General features: G+C 40.5%; 1 protein-coding gene across 4 annotated transcripts in view; it reads left to right on the top strand.

Moving 5' to 3' along the window:
• LOC105491781 (phosphatidylinositol-4-phosphate 5-kinase type 1 beta) overlaps nt 1-12,792 on the top strand; it is a 307,266-nt gene that overhangs the window by 240,808 nt on the left and 53,666 nt on the right. The gene's annotated exons all lie outside the window — the stretch shown is intronic.

Here is a 12,792-nt window from a genome sequence, read left to right as displayed (position 1 = left end):
GTTCTTGTAAGGGGAAGACAGAAGAAGAAGGGTCAGAGTCAGAGAAGGAGACACAACATCAGAAGCAGAAGTCAGGATACCCCATTTGCCCTGATAAGATTATTATTCATTGCATGCCTGTATCAAAATATCTCATGTAACCTATAAGATTTTTGGAAATTGTATGCTCTCTAGCAACTTGGTGTGGATTTTTATATAAGCACCATTTTATGAGTTCTATAAAATGTTATAAAAATAGAAAATTTTAAAAAAATAAGTAAAATAATAATTATTTGCTAAATATTAGACTAGTTATTGTTGAAACCTAGCTCTCAAGAATCAAGATCAGATTTATGCAGGTGAAGAATTTCTTATGCTTTAAGTTACTTTCCATCTCCAGGATAGCAGTTTGGTTGATTTCCAGGAAGAGGAGTCAATAAAGTAGATTTATTTTTAATATATGGATATCCATAGAGTCTAGCTTAGTCTTTTGGCAAGTTAAAGTTTGCTAGTCGGACCTGCTATAGTAATTCTTTTTTTTTTGCTGTTTCCTCCTCTCTCAGCTAGATACAAGATTAGGTACACAGCAGGTTAGGCAGCCAGTCTAGGTCGAGAAAAGTGGAACCAGTGGGTAGCAAAGTGAGCCACAAATCTTAGCTGGGCCTGAGTTTGCATTGTTCTGCTCTAAGGGTCAACAAATAAGGCCCTATTAAAAATTATTTAACTTATCTAAACTATACAAAGTTATTGATTTGGTCAGTTTCCTTCGATTGGAGAAATTTAAAATGACTTAATGTGTAATACTTAATATTAATGTCAAATGTTTAAATCTGGTATGTAAATTAGTCAAGCAACAGCCTTTCCTGTCTATCTGGTGCAGCTGAACACGTGGGTCTATATAAAGTTCTTTTGCTCTCGAATATAAATAGCAACCCAAAAGATAGCTGGAAAGTTGCAGAAAGTTCTTAGCAAGGTCAAAAACAATTCTCATGTGAAGCCATGGTGATTTCTTACAGTTTGCTGTCATGGTAATTATTGGGGCATATAATCAGATGTGCTTTTAAATCATTTACTGAGATTTTCAGCCAACAATAAAAGGGTTTGGTTTGGTTTTGTGTTTTGGTAGCAGTGGTGGTGGTGGTGGTGGTGGTGGTAGGTAAGTATCCAGTCTCTTGACCAGAGGTATTCGACTCTTGGGTATTCATAAGGTTTTCCTGGGGCCTGGCAGGGCCTCCTCCTGACTCCCAATCGTTCCTGGCCATCCTGGAAGCTACCTCTGCATGCTCCACCTCCACATGCTCCCAGAACTGTGCTGTCACTCTCGATACTTTTATTTATGCCGATACTGACTAGCATATAGATTTGGAAGGGGAAAATAAAAAATGAGTTATCTATGATATTTTTCCTTTCTTTTAAATATTTATTTAAAACAAGTGCATTGTTTTAATCTTCTTTGGCACTGTATCTCCAAATTGCAGTTTGATATATATCACTATCAATCAAGGTTCACCTGCAAGAACAAGAAACCACTTCATCTTAACCAGAAAGGAATTTAATCTAGATAATTGGGTGCCTACAAAGTCTGTGGAAAGGCAGTGGGCATGGGCTCCAGGCTGGCACCAGGAAATTCATCCTGGAACACGCCACCAAACTGGGCCACCAGCAGCACTATAGCAGGAACCACAGTCAAGTTGGTGCCTGCCAATGAGATACAGCCCAGACAGAAGCATTTCAGTGAGCCTAGAATGTTTTTTCAATGAGCCACCCTTTAAAAACCAAACAACTTCGCTAAAATACCCAGATTCTTTTGCAAAATCAGGATCTTGGTCACCATATAATTTTGGCTCTGTTTCCTCCTGGCATTTATCAGCTGGAGGGGAAAATCTTGCACCCCCTAGGTCACCACCCTCTGCCTCATTCATCTGTACTGTCACCTACCTGCTCCTGTAGGTATGTCTGCTTTTAGCCTTGATGTGCACAAGAAGGTAATAGAAGGGCCTCGGGTCTTAATCACGGACTTAGGGAAATCTTAAGGAAAAGAGGCATAAAGGTGCTAAAAAAAAAAAAAAAAAAAAAAAAACCCTGAAGACAACAGTTTGAGAACTCCCGGGCGTCAATATCCCTATTTCCCTGACCCACTGTGCCCAACCCTCATTATTCAACTGGCAAACTTCACCAGCAAACCAAAAAAAAAAAACAAAAAAAAATTCATATTTTTGTTTCTATCATTTTTTCCTTTAGAGCCCACCTAGTCCTACATGGTGTTTCTTTAGGCAATAAATAGACACTATTCTAAATCTCATCTGGCCAACTGAGTTTCAAAACCTAATCCAGAGAGCCTGGAAAGAAAATGCATTGAAAAGAAAAAAAAGAAAAGAAAAAAATGTTGAATATTGATGTTATAATTTACATGTGAGATTTTTCTCTTTATGAATCATTTTTCTGTTCAGGCAAAGTGGTCTGTTTTCCAATTTTGACGTTATATTATACATATCTATGCTAAAATAAGCTGCAGATACTTCAACTAGCAGTTGTCATTCTGTCAGTCTTTTTAGAATCCGTAAATTGGCAAGGTATTGATTAGTGCCTGGATGCCTCCACACCTAAATTATATACTGCAGTGGGAAATTGCTGTCTCTTAGAATTATTCCTTTTTTTAAAAAGATTATTCTTTGTAACTTCAAAAACTCTTAATAGTAACCCATTCTTTTTTTAATGTACTCCAAAAATTCGCTAGGAAGGAAAGAAAAAAATAGTATCATCTTAAAAGTATGTATCTAACCTACTGATTGGGAGTACACATTTTCAAGTTGCACTGTGCAGTCTTGTGTTAGAGCATGCAGATCCTAGGAATAAAGAGAAACTGTCATGGGCATTGCTTCCCGGTCATCTAGTGAGATTTAAGTTCTGAATTTTTGAAACTTGCGTTTTTCTTTACTAGTAAGAAGTCTGTTCTTTTAAAAGAGGTATAAATTGAGCACTAAGAAATACGGAGGCGTGTTTTACCTCAAAGTTAAGAACAATTTCATTTAATATTGTAGAAATAGGTTACACATACGAATATTTTCATGATTTCCTGCATAGCTGGTAGCAAAACCAAAGCTCTGGTTATGCATAAGGAATTGAAAGTCACACTTCATTCCAGTGCATCTATGCTTTCCCCATCAAAGATGTCTTACCAGTGTCACCACTCTATCCAGTCTCAGGTTTGGCTAGTGGCTATTTCTAACACTTGGGCTCACCCTGCAGACATTTGCAGTATTGTGAGAAGGGCAAAAATGTCAGAGAAAAAGCCACTGGTCATTTGTACATAGAGGGCAAATTGGTAAAGGCTCCCTAAATGATGAGTCCAACATTCTAGATCTCAGAGGCTAGCCCAGCAGATCGAACAGTCTTGTGCCCTCTTCTTCCTGCCATTACAGTGTTGTAGACCTAGAACAGGAGCGGAAACACTCTAACCAAAAGCCCTTCCCCACAAATTGCTTACCGCTAAGGTTTACAGACGTGCAAGTAGAGCCATCCCAAAGGTTAGAGATCTTTCTTTAGATTTGTCTGAAATATCAGAAAATGGAAATGCGGAAACCTTGTATGATATCTGAGCGTGTTAGTAGGACTTCAGTTGAACACAGGTCTCTAGGGTCTAAGCCTCTTGTCTTTTCCACTGTACCATTCCTGCATCACGGCCTCCAAATACATATTAGGTTGGCTGGTTGGTTGGTTTTTTTCCTAACATGAGTTCTGGTCTTGTGTTTGAGACTTTTTTTTTTTTTTTTTTTTTTTTTTTTTGCTGCTTAATAACTAAAATATTTCTAGCAGGCAAAGTGGTGGGTTTATGTTTTTGGGTTTTGGGTTTTGGTTTTTGGGGTTTTCTTGAGAGAGTCTCGCTCTGTGGCCCAGGCTGGAGTACAGTGGCGCCATCTCGGCTCACTGCAACCTCCGCCTCCAGGGTACAAGCGATTCCCCTGCCACAGCCTCCTGAGTAGCTGGAATTACAGGCACCCGCCACCATGCCTGGCTAATTATTGTATTTTTAGTAGAGGCAAGGTTTCACCATGTTGGCCAGGCTGGTCTCGAACTCCTGACCTCAAGTGATCCACCCCTTCAGCCTCTCAAAGTGCTGGGATTACAGGTGTGAGCCACTGTGCCCAGCCAATGGGCTTATGTTAATGTCCACCTATAGTATTTGTTCTACCAGTTATTGGTGAATTTTGCTTATTAAAAACAGCATTGTGAGGGCAACTTTTCTATCATAATATTAATCCTGCTTCAAACCACCAATAATAATCTGATACAGTAGCAACTAATTATTGAACCTTATTAAGGGCCATGTTAAGCCCTTTGTACATGTCAAGTGATTTAATTCTCACAGCAATTCTATAAAGTTATTATATTTATGGTCTCCATCTTACACATGAGGAAATTGATGCTTAGCAACATTAGGTAACTTTCTCAAGGCCACATGGCTAAAAAGTGGAGGCATGACTTCCAGCTACAGCACTGATATAGAATACGCAGTTTCAGATGATAAGTTTTAGATGATGCTTTTCATGAAAATTTGGTGACATCCATACAAGTTCTCTTCTTCATCTTTTTGGCTTTTCTTTTTTCATGGGATTTTGAGGGAGGATTTTCATCTTCAAAGATGTTAAGACAGAATGTTCAAACACTTTAAAAATTTAACATTAATTTAAATTTATAAGAAACCTAAAATAGCTATTTCCTCAAGTTGTTATTTCCAACTCTCCAGGTGGACTCCAAATCACTATGTAATTTTGAGAGAAGACTTTTATTAGATATGTTCCTGCTGGGTTTAGAAAATCCTATATCTTCTGTTGATATAGCAAGGTCAGCAGGAACCTTTAATATTTACAAAATGAAGGGAGAACAGTTAGTTGCAAAAACTTCCTAGTGATTCCAATCCCCTAACCCTAATCTCAAGGGAAAGACAGCACAACTGTGTTATCTGCTGTGAACTTCACAACTACCTGCCATACCTAGACACCAGTCTAGGGCTGCACAACCACTCGTAGGATGATGCACTTGTTGATGCTAAACACTGAAGATGACCTCTCCAGACTCTTTGTTCTTTTGTGTTTCTTAATCTGATTACTCCTGCCTTGCACACAGACCTTCCTACCCCCACTACCTCAGATGGTGGTGGGTAAAGATGCTCATGCATCTTGCTAAATCATTACTTAGGATATTAGCTCTCAAACTGCCACTTCTAGTGATCTAACATGGGGCAAGTTACTTGCTCATCATGTGCCTCAGTTGCCTCCTTTGTAAAGTGTGAATTACTATACTACTGCCCCCAAAGAGTTGTTATAAGGATTAAATGAAATAACAAATAGAAAGCGTTTATACCTTCTGGCACATAGTAAGCCCCATAAAGCATTTGTTGAAATAAAATAACCAAGGGATTTGAGACACTAACACCTTGCAGCTTCTTCATAAGTCTCACTGTAAGGAGCATGATGTTTTTGGCAAAAAGCCATCACGGAGTACTTTGTTAGAGTCCTTTCAGGAAACGGAAAACACACTTAGAATTTCAAAGGGCATTGGTTACAGAATGTGGGGAGGCTGGAAGACTGAAGGGGGAAATTGCAGAAACTCAGGTAAATAACTGCAGGAGGCAGCTCCCACCATCAGCTCTGCCATGATACCTGCTGCCGCCTTAGAGAAGGGATGGTGGCGGAGGATGCTACCTGAAGAGCTGGGATAGGGTAAGAACATAGCCACCTCCAGAGACACTGCCCCGAAATGGAAGAAAGATAAATGAGAGCAGAAAGCCAGCAGCTTCTGTCCTCTTGCCACCGTCTCATCCAAGTCCTGCAGTGCCTTGACTGACAGCACCTGGTCAAGGGGCCTATGGGATACCGTTTGCCAACTCTGGGCTCCAGCATTGCAAAGTAGAGTTGAGATAGGATAAAAACAACCACAGCACATGGAGCAAAAGCTAGATAGACACAGGAGCTTTTCTAAAAGAGAGAGAGAGAGGACAAGGTCAAAGCTTGACAAAGTTAGAGTGTGAGTACAAGAACAGGAATCAATTTAGACTTTCATAGAAGTAATTATGGAACCAATTTATTATCATGCCAATGTAATAGTACTATGTAAAGTAGCCATAGATTTGTTAATGATCGGTGCAATTAGAGACTCCAGTATTTACCAACAAGTCTGTCTGACAATCAGTAACACATTCCTGGGTACCGTGCTGGTTGTAAATACTCATAGAAACGCCTTAGCTAATTCCAGACACGTGGGATAGATTTTTAGCTTGAGAATTCCTCAAAGAGGCTTGTAAGCTTGAGGAACCCAGGTGAGACTCCCTCTGATAAGGCAGCTGACACAGTTTGGGAGCAGATAGCCATCATCCATGCCCTTACAAAACACTTCTACATTATGACCAATACATCATTGTGAACCCACCACCCCCCACCCCACCTTATCTGCATCTTAGTCTGGAGCAAACACACAGAATGAGGTGAAAATGTGGGCACACTCATTCATTCTTAGTAAAGAGAAGGATTTAGTCATCTTTTCCCAAGTGTCAAGAAACGAAGTCATCAAGCAAATGATGCCACATATCTAGAGGAGAAGCAAAAACCTTCCTTATTCAGTCTCTTGGAAGAAGAGTATTTCATTTAAAAAATTAAAACCATTATAGGCTTGCCGGCATTACCAGTGAACCTGAGTGGTGTCACGTCTTTCTTCAGTTGTGGCTAAGGCACACGCTGAAAAAATTGGAACCTGGCTGAGAGAGATGGCTCACGCCTCTAATCCCAGCACTTTGGGAAGCGAGGCAGGAAGATCACTTGAGCCCAGGAGTTTGAGACCAACCCGGGCAGCTTAGCAAGACCTCATTTCTACCAAAACAACAATTTTTTAAAAACCACAGCTGAGCATGGTGGCACGTGCCTGTAGTCCCACCTACTTGGGAGGCTAAGATGGGAGGATTGCTTGAATCCAGGAATTCCAGGCTGCAGTGAGCTATGATCATGCCACTGCACTCCAGCCTGGGCAACAGAGCGAGACCCTGCCTAAAAAAAAAAAAAAAAAAAAAAAGGAAGCTGCAGAAGCTTTATAATATGCCTCTTAGTTTTTCCTCCCCACCCCCAGAAAAAAAAAGTAGAAGAAAAAACATGGATTTACATCACATTAGTCTGCACCTGGATTTTGCCAGATGTCTTTTTTCCTTTTTGACAAATTATAGAATTACTTCTGAAGTGATTAGCTTTTCAAATGATCCCTCATATATTTCTGCCAGGGCAGGAAATTGAAGTGAATTTTTCAGATATCTGATATTATATGAAGAATAATTTAGGATTCAGCATTAATTCAAAGAACATTCACATTTTTTAAGGAATTCATGTGTGATAATATTTCTAGGTGCTTTTTATGTGTTACTAAGATTTCTTAGTGGATTTAGTTTATGGATAAATCCTATTGCCAAAAAAAAGTGGGAAAACTTGGCCAATTTTTGAATATTTTAACTGACCAAAAAAATGACCTTTTTTAAATCCATTCTCTGCCTCTTAATTCTGGAACTAAAACACCACATCGTTATTTCCCTTGACTTCAAACACTAGTGCTATGTCTCTGGAAGGATGGTTTGCTGGTAGTGAATGTTCCTCTGCAGACACTCTTCAATTCTCTGCTGTCCTTCATGGAGCCTCTAGAGAAATATTTCTCAGTGTGACTAGCTCCCACATCAGGGTCCCTACATCTAGAAATGGGGCCCTGAAATCTGCATTTTGGCAAGCCCCTTAAAAAATTCTTACCCACACCGGTATACAAGAGAAATGTTCTTTGGAAATAAACTCTTCTCCCCTCTATTCTTTCTGAGTAGTGAAACAGCATCTGTCTGCGGTTCAGCTGAGACACAGCTGAACTCTTTGAAGAAATTAAGAGGACATAACATGTAATGCCAGAAATATAAAACCATAGCAAAGTGGATATGTTTTCAGATTCTAGTAAGGAGAACAGGACCTCAGTTCCTTTCTCATACCTCAGACATGCCTGGACAGACCCTAAGCAAAAGTGACTTTTTGCCTTAAAGGCGTTAAAAGAAAAAGTTCAGCTGAATTAAATTTAAAGGTGTTTACTTGAGCAGTGAACAATATGTGAATTGGGCAGCCCCCAGAATCATACAGCAGATTCAGAGACTCCAGCACCGACACGTGGTGGAAGAAGATTTATGGACGGCAGAAGGAAAATGGCGTGCAGAAAACCGAAGTAAGGCACGGAAACTACTGGCTGGTCAGAGCTCGGCATTTACCTTATTGGAACACAGTTCGAACAGTTGGCTACATTTGATTGGCCGAGACTCAGTGGTTGGCACAAATGTAAACTATGGTTGGTTTACACCTCTGCTTGTTGTAGTGATCAATGTACAGAAAAACCTTTAGTCCAAACTTAGATACGTAAGGAGGCAGCTTTAGGCTAAACTTCATTTAACGAGGTATTTTAGGTTAGCAACACCTGTGGGAAATGCTTCAGCCAGCCCCAAACCTGCTTCCCAGTGTGGTTCCTCTGACCTGAAGCCAACATACATTTCTGCCCAGCGGCTGTTGGTGACTTCCCTGAATCTACAGAGATCCTTGGTTCTGTAGTCAAGCAGGGTAATTTTCAGATTCCTTGGCCTCCACTGACTCCCCCTCTTTGCTTAAAGGTCAGCTTGGTCCTTCTGAGCCCTGAGTCCCTCTCCACCCTGACCGTTTCACTCTGCTGTTTGGTTTGTCCACATGACAGTTGCACTCTTGGGTGAAGCCGGCCTTATGCACATTTCGTCTCACCCTAGAGAGCCTCTGGCCAGCAGCCTCACACAGGGCAGCACGCTTCCCAGGAGCTTGTCCGCACCCATTCAGCTGCCTTCCCTGCCGTGGCCTCTCTTCGAGACGTTTCCCTTTGGCCCAGCCACTGTATTCCCATTATTCTGAGCCTAGCTCTTGTGTTGTATACAAAGTAGTGTTCCCTGTGTGGGCCTGGGATCTGTAACAGGTGAACTTCCAGGTTCATGTTACCAGTTCTGGCCATGTCTCCTCCACCCAGAGGCCCTCTAGTTGGGGGCTCTGCAAGAATCCCAAGATTCATTTTTGTTCCTCTGATATGCTTCAAATATACAGGAAGAGTAACAGTTTCTTCTAAGGCAAGTAGAAAGTTGGTCCCGACATCCTCCGTTTAATCCTTCTGTTATCTGTGGAGTCATCACCACAGTAGTCACCTTTATCTCCTGTGACTTAAATGACTTGTTGATTTTGGGGGAAAGGAATTTCACTGGGGAAGTCCACTGACATAAACCTGCTGCTGAGGACTCATTCACTTCACAGCACCAAGCTGGCCCAGCCTCCCACAGACAGACCGGACGCCTCTACCACAACCTGCCTTTGCATTTAGCTCATGATAGTTTTGAGTGCAGGAGAATTAGGTAATTGTAATGAGGGAACTAGGAGACAATGTAAAACTCTCCATTCACAATAATACTAATCTAAAATGGAATCACTGAATCACCTGTTTTCAAGGATAAAGTAATAAAGGTGAAATGTGTAATGATGTAAAGGAGCTCATTATTTTTTCCAGACAGCCCTATTATAAATTAGTGAATGGACGGTCACAAAATAACTTAAAAATGACCAGACTTGTTTTCAAACTGAAGGATTTTGCTAAAATGCAAATTTCATCCTGAAGGCTACATGGGGGAAAAAATGGTAGTTTCTCTGTCTTTTCTTTCATTGCTTCTCATCACACTGGAAGAATGATTCTGACTAAGCACTTCGTCTGGGAGATTTTTTGTCTTTTATTTATATACAGGTGCATCTGGGTTGGTGTTCTCCTAATTCCAACCACCCTCACCTGCTGCTTTCTGTGTGGTCACTGAGTTGTGACAGGAGAGAGGCCAAGTATTCCAAGGCCAGGACAAAGCTCATTTGGGAAACCAGTCGAGCCTTCGCCTTTTCCCTGTCCACCCTCCTGCCTTTCTAACCTAAGTAGCAAAACTCATCCTGAAAGAGTCACAGAGCTTTGGAGATGAGAGGGACCTTTGGCCATCATGTCATCCAGCCCTTTTGTTTATTAAAAAAAGTATTGATTTTTAAAATTTATAAATTATTTTTGTATCAAAATTCTATGCCCAGAGTTTAATAGTCATGTAACATGTGTTAAGAAAAAGAGCAAGTCATAGTCCTCCTCTCCCTACGGTTTACTGTCTCCATGTGCAATCACCTTCAACTCTTTGAGCTGATTCCACTGGCAATTAATTCAGTTTTTCTAAATAACATGCTTATATTGTTATTGCTTGATCTATTGGGTATAGGCATTAGCTGATAACTGTCTACTATAGAAGATGAAGATTTAGCTGTCTTTTCTCCACCCCACACATACCGCGTATGTGTACTGTTCCCACCCCCTCCTCCTACACCCTTCCAGTTTCCCTGTGTAGTTACATCTTGACTGTAGTCCGATCGATATTGAGTGTTTTATTATGGTTGTGTGAATAGTGTCATATACTATGTTTGAGTTTCCTTTCCTGTGTGACGTTTTGTTTTTCTTGTAATAAATAACTGCCTTGTTCTTCGGTTTGCTTAGTTTTCTGTGTATTTTTCCTTAATGGAACCCTAAGCTTTCCACCAGTGTCTTCATTGCTTCTCAAACAAGTTAAGTGCATGAGGTTCTGTTCATTTTATTGTCTTGCAGAAGTTTCTGCCAGTCACTTCTGACCAGCCTGGACTGAACTGGTTGCCTCTAGGACCTGATGTACAAATGTTACCTTGGGGCCTCTCTTCTCCATCATTCTGGGGATTCTAGTCACCTCTTGTCTGTATCAGTTCCCTTGTTTGTCGTCTCCTACATCTTCCTCTTTGCGTCTTCCTCTTTCTTGGTTTACTACCTCATTTTGATGGAACATTTTCCAAAGAATCTACAGCATCCTCCAGTATGAAAAATATTCATTGCAGGCAAAATATTTGAGATCTTGCATGTCTAAGTCTTTATTTCTAACCCTAACACTTGATTGATAGATTCACTGGTATAGAATTCTAGATTGCAAATCTTTTGGGGTTTTTTTTCAACATGGTGAAGGCTTGGCTCCATTGTCTTCTAGTTTCCAGTTACCATTGAGAAATCCGGTGCTGTTCTGATTGCTGATCTTCTGTAAATGGCTGGCTTGCTTTCTCTTTCTTTCTCTTTCTTTCTTTCTCTTTCTTTCTTTCTTTCTCTTTCTTTCTCTTTTTCTTTCTTTCTTTCTTTCTCTCTCTCTTTCTTTCTCTCTTTCTCTCTCTCTCTTTCTCTCTTTCTTTCTTTGTATTATTATTATTGCAGAAACCTGTAAACTCTTCAATTTTCTCCCAGTGTCTCAGTATTTCATGATGCTAGGCCTTGGTGCAGGTCTATTTTCAGCCAGCATGCTAAGCACTCAGGGGGCCTTTTCATCCTGAAAACTCATGTTTTGAGTTTAGGGAAATTTTCTTAACTATTTTCTTATTTCCTCCTCTCTATTTTCTTTTTCCTTTTGGTAATTCCTTTTATGCATATAGAATATCCTGGATTTGTCCTCCAATTTTCTCTACTTTTCTGTCTTCAGTACCATCTATTTATGTTTTTGTCTTAGTTTCTGAGAGATTTCCTCAACTTCATCTCCTAATCCTTCCACTGAGTTTTTGATTTCCGTTACCATGTTTTATAAGAATTCTTTTTTTGTTCAGTAAGATTTTATTTTTAGCAATCTTTCCTGTTTTCATGATTGTAATTTCTCTTTTTTCCTGAAGATATTAGGATTAGGTTTGTTGTTTTGCTCTGATTTTTGTTTCTTCTCCCTTTTTAGTCTGTTTTCATCCAGGCTGCCTTTTTCTCTTTGTTTCAGTCTACATGTTCTATGCTGGAGGTTTTCTTCAGATTTTTGGAAATCTTCATTTGTCTGCTCAACTAAGGTTTGAGTGGGAGACTAAAAAGCTGATTAGAGGCCAGGTGTGGTGGTTCACACCTGTAATTCCAGCACATTGGGAGGCCGAGGTAGGAGGATTGCTTGAGCCCAGGAGTTTGAGACCAGCCTGGGCAATATAGTGAGACCCCATCCCTACAAAAAAATTAAAATTAGCTAAGTGGGGTGACACACCTGTAGCCCCGGCTACTCAGAGGCTCAGATGGGAGGATGGCTTGAGCTTGGGTGGTTGAGGCTGTGGTAAACTGTTATTTTATTGCACCACTGTACTCCAGCCTGGACAACAGAGCAAGAAAAAAAAAAAAAAAAAATCCCTGACTGGAAACTTAAGCACCTGAGAAGAGTTTGTTGACCAGCAAGCTATTGAGCTGGTCAGGCTCCCTATAGGAGATACTTCCAGTTTCTTGCCTGGAGGAGAAAGGCCTGGCTGTCAGCCTTCTGGGACGTCTGGCGGGAACGGATGTCTTTGCATCTAGTATACACATTCACTTCCTCTCTTTCTTTTACCTCAGTTGTTTCTGGTGTCCCTGGGTCCACATACCCTGTTCTGTGTCTTCCACAGGGAGAAAAAAAATCCAATCCTCTAGTCTTCTGTTGGAATGGGGAAAGGTTTTTGCCTGGCTATATATTTATTTGCTTTTCCCAGTGGTAGCTCAGGATTTTCCTCTCGAGTTTGCTAAATTGTTCATATGCCTTTCAGACTCCTCAATTTTTTCTCTCTTAGCTTCTTCCAATCTTCTCCCCTCTTTATAGGTTTATGTCCTTTTTTAACCCTTTATTGTAGTTGTAGGGTTAAACTACAAATTAGATGGGATGTGTTTCATCTGCCTCTGCTGCTTCGTCCACAGATCAAGAGAGGCCCAGAGAACTGCTCAGCA

Source organism: Macaca nemestrina, chromosome 14 (assembly GCF_043159975.1).
Source record: "Macaca nemestrina isolate mMacNem1 chromosome 14, mMacNem.hap1, whole genome shotgun sequence".
Lineage (NCBI taxonomy): Eukaryota > Metazoa > Chordata > Mammalia > Primates > Cercopithecidae > Macaca > Macaca nemestrina.
This window is presented reverse-complemented; position numbering and strand designations above follow the sequence as displayed.